At 37.8% G+C, this 4,853-nt stretch overlaps 1 protein-coding gene across 1 annotated transcript in view; it reads left to right on the forward strand.

Annotated features, from left to right (window-relative positions):
* Nucleotides 1-4,651, forward strand: part of LOC144055525 (palmitoyltransferase ZDHHC5-A-like) — a 109,771-nt gene extending 105,120 nt beyond the window's left edge. The window contains exon 14 of the transcript XR_013294896.1: nt 3,682-4,651. The gene's annotated coding sequence lies outside the window, so the exon portion shown is untranslated. The remainder of the gene's footprint in view (nt 1-3,681) is intronic.
* Nucleotides 4,652-4,853: the final 202 nt, after the last annotated feature.

The raw sequence follows: 4,853 nt of genomic DNA on the forward strand, positions 1-4,853 counted from the left end.
CACCACCCAAGAACTAAATAAACACCTGGGGCCAGGCACAAGTGGCTGAGGGCCTGGATTGGTCAACCCGCGGAAGGGCAGGAACCCACACAGGACCAATCGGGACCCTCAACCAAAACCAGATCTTCCCAGACATGACACTGTCATGTGACGCTCCACGGGGACTACGCCCTCCCGTTTATGTAAACACTACGTGGATGACATTCTGTAAAAGTAAAACAAGGACACACACAAGATTTAACAGACCACCTCAAAACAATGGGCAGAACTGGAAATATCACGTTCACACATGAGGAAGAACAACAAGGACGAAGAACAACGAGGACAACTCGCTTTTTTGGACATAAGTATTCATCACAAACAGGATGGCAGCATCAAGACCACAATCTACAGGAAACCCACGCACATGGACCAGTATCTACTTTGGACCTCAGAACATTCCATTGCACACAAACTGTCAGTTGTTAGACCATTATTTGAATGCACAAACATTATTATGGACATGGAGGACAGAAAGAGAGAAGAAAAACAAATAGAAACAGTGCAAAAAAACTGTCAATATCCACGATGGGCAATAGAAAAAGGCAAAAATCAGGTAAAAAATAAACAAAGGAAAGAACAAAAAAAAGAGAAACAAATTAAAAGGACAGACAATCAATATGTGGAAACAATCACATTACCATAGATTAGAGCTGTCACAGAACAAATACAATATAGGTACAATAAATACGCCACACAAAAAACTAAGGCAGAAATTAGAGCATCCAAAGGACAGTATACATCCAGACAATAAATGCAATGTAATATATGAAATACCCTGCAAAACCTGCAATAAAACCTATGTTGGGGAAACAGGAAGATCTTTCAACATAAGAAAAAAAGAACACCAAAAGATCAGAGCAGAAAAGGAAAGGGCCACACAAGAAAACCTAAAATCCGCCATATCAGATCACTGCAAACGAGAAAACCACATCATGGATTGGGAAAAAGCAAGCATCATTGGAACAGAAGAACAAAAATACAAAAGATGGATAAAAGAAGCAATAGAGATCAGGAAACGGGGGAGGAAAGAACTTTTCAACATTCCCACACATGGGATCCACTTCTCTGGAGATCATCGAGCGACGGAGGGCGTAGTTGGCGTGGAGCGTCACATGACAGCTCCGCCACGCCGGCTACCCCCAGGAACATCAGCTGATGAGACACATCACAACTGTCAGTTTGACAGCTTCTGAGGAAGGCCGCAGTCGACGCCAAAACTAGTCAATGTAAAGCACAACCTTTTTTTGTCTTAAAAAAGAAAAAACACAGGATGATATAGATTTGTAGGAAGATGATTTTTTTCGCCATCCTTTTGTCTTTTACTGCTTTTGGGATGGAAATAATAACTCCTTGACACATTGTAGGAGGGAGATTGCATGATTCAAAAATATCTGAAACAACATACAACAATTCCTTTATGTCTTCCCAAAAATGACGGTAAAAATTTCCTGTAAGTCCATCTGGACCAGAGGACTTGTTAAGAGATAATCGTTTAACCGCCTGGTCAAGTTCTGCCCTCGTTATATCGTTATCACAAATTTGTTTAAAGTCATCATTAATTTTGTGAATATGACATTTAATACTATTCATAAAGGCATAGCACTTTTGTTCTGAACATTTTGAAGAATATAAATTGCTGTAAAATTAAAAGATTTCAGCTTAAAACTATTTGTCATCTACAGTTTCAACATTGTTTATCATCAAGGAATTTATGGCATTTCAATGTTGTCTTCTTTTTTCTAAATTACAAAAATATGCAGTATGTTTTTCACCCTTTTCTATCCACTTAGCCCTTGACCTAATAAATGCGCCTTTAGCCTTTGAAATATACATTTCAACCAGTTTTAATTGTAGGGTTTGTATTTTTTGTTTTTCTTCAGTTGGATTTAGATTGTAAAAAAGTTTGCAGTAAAAGTTTAGCTGATGGACAAGTTCTAGTTCATTATGCTGAAGTTCTCTTACAATATTTTTGCTGAAGGAAATACACAATTGTCTCACTTTGAATTTGAAGAATTCCAATTTAGTGACAGGGGAATTCAGTTCTTCCAAAACCATAACATCAGAGAGAATGGATCATATACACAATAAGTACTATTATTTAAAAGGTTGGAGTTCAATTTCCAATATATTGATGTTGTCTGTTTTTTGTTTGGAGGTATTAAAATCAAAGAAATAAGGCTATGATCAGTAAGAGGTGCAACATAAATATCAAAGCTCACTTCAGAGGATAACAAATAATTTTGCTACAAGCCAATAGTCAATTCTAGATTTATGGTTTGCGTTAAACCATGTAAATTTCGTCATGCCTCTATTGGCATAACGCCATACAGCAACTAAATTTTGTTCATTGCAAAAGGTATTGAAAGTTGCATTTGGATGACCGGCTGTATATTTGGATGGCCCTTTGTCAAAAAAAAAAATCACCTCGGACAATGTTCATGTCACCTCATACTATAACATTGTTGGTTGAATATGTCAGCCTGAGATGGTCAAGGTGAAGGGCAATTTCTTTTAGCAATAACCTATTCTGGTTAGTAGTATTGTATCCATAAACGTTTGTCAAAATGTTGTTGATGTCAATAATAAGTGTCAGCCAGTGGCCATGTTCATCTTAATAATGGGAAATTACTTGACCTTAAAACCGTAAAACAGCGACCCCTGCAGACCCCTTTACAAAATAAGAAAAAACTTTTCCTTTTGGTTATATCTCTCAAAACCCTTGCATTAATGGATATAAAAAATAAATAGCTTTTCAAACAGAACATAAAACAATTAACAAACAAAAGGAATAGCCACCTATAAAAAACAAATTATAGGTATGTTACCTTAGAGAGAGAAGAATAAAGGAAACAGCAAAACCATGGTTGAAAAAAATGTAATTCTATAACTCACATTTAGGAATTCTATATAACCATTTCAAGTAGTAACTAAAGATACACTCGCTGTCCATTAATGTAGCCGTAGCGCCCTCTGTAGACCAATTTTTAGTTCTTGCGCACAATTGTTTACAAAAATGGTTCAATCATGTTGGCTGCCAATCCAGGAGCGGCAGAGCAGGGGAAAAAGGTATTTGTTTATTTTGTTTTCCAACTTGGAAAAGATTGCATGGACCTCAGGCTGAGGAAATAGCGGAGAAGTCACGTCGGATGGCCTGGATTTCAGCAGTGAGAAGAAAGGATCTCACTTTCAACAAAAAGTTTTGTTTCCCCAAGTGTGTTTGTTCTCGGCATTCTCATAAACGTAAGGGAAACTTTTAATGGCATTTTGAATAATGTTACAAAATTAACTTAACACACCGAAGTCACGTAGAGTGCTTTTATTTCCGCATTCCTCCGCATTAGCATCCAGTCACTGAACACGTTTTCTAGGCAACACTGACATCTAGGGGTATAGCGATACAATTTATATTAATTATTATCTTTATTATTTGAAAGACACGTAAACAACTATATTCAGGTATCAATCGGCGAGGTGAAAGCACTGGTATGACTGCCTCTTTTAAATTATTAATCGTGTGTGTGTTGTTTTTTGTCTTAAATAGACGCAGAGTCTAAATAAAGACTGTAAAGGGTTGTAGTTGGAGCATAGTGTGATCCAGTGTGAACTTTTTCTCTAAATCAAACCTAATGTGTCTTTCAGGTGAGTCAGCATATGGAATGATGGAAAGTGATCAAGACTGGGCCCCATCCCTACATCTTAGACACACATCTATCAAACCAACAGACCCTGGACGCTCTGTGAGATGAAGGACACGGAAACAGACCTTTCAAGCAGCAGAGACAGGGGTACACCATGATGAAGACACTGATGAGCTCCAGGTTTCCCCAAGGACAAAACATTTCATGATATGGTGTCATTTCTGTAGGCAAATTTGAGACATGCTATTATATGGCCAGATAGAGACACTCTCCACAAAGTAATGCCACACCCAGTTAGAGACACTCTCTACAAAGCAAAGGCCACACCAGTCTGTGGAGGCCTTTTGACACAGAGTGGCAGTGAGGTGGCAGTTATTGAATGCTTTGAGATATTTACATAAAAAACATCAAACCTGAAAGCACGTGCCCAAATGTTCTCCAGCTACAAGCACAGCCACGCCATGAAATATTTAATAGATGTAGGTGTGACACCAAAAGGAGCCTATTGTTTTTTTGTCAAAGGGCTGGGGAGGTCGTACAAGTGACAAACACATCATGCTGAACAGTTGTTGCCTGCGGACCTAGTCTTGGCTGACAGGTTTTGACATTCAGGAGTGTGTGGGCATGTTGTGCGCTAAAGTAAAACTTCCTGCATTCACCAAAGTCAGTTAGCAGCTAGAGACGTGGAAGAAACTTGGAAAATAGCACATTTAAGAATCCATGTAGAATGGGTGATTGGAAATATACCAAAAGTATAACCTCTTAAATGGAATTATTCCTATAAGCTTGGTTGTACCATGTGAAGGAGAAGAGGTCACATTGTTGGATAAGGTTGTCACTGTGTGATGTGCCCTGACAAATCACTGTCCAACCGTCGTGTAGATGCATAGATGCCCCAATATGTACAGGTGTTTTGTATTTTATTATTTGTAAAATACCTAAACTTGTAAAGATTCTTTTTTAAAACCAGAATAAAACGAAATCACCAAGACTTTTGAACATTCTTTAAGCATAAAAAATTCTCATGTACATAAACAATAAGTTAAACTCTTTTAAAGTACATTCAACTGATAAGTGAACAGTGTACAAGTACAACACAAGGAAAAGCTTAACATGTACGGTTAGTACAGAGGTAATAACATGAGGTGCTTAGCTACATTTGTGAGGTAAACT

Source organism: Vanacampus margaritifer, chromosome 7 (assembly GCF_051991255.1).
Source record: "Vanacampus margaritifer isolate UIUO_Vmar chromosome 7, RoL_Vmar_1.0, whole genome shotgun sequence".
Lineage (NCBI taxonomy): Eukaryota > Metazoa > Chordata > Actinopteri > Syngnathiformes > Syngnathidae > Vanacampus > Vanacampus margaritifer.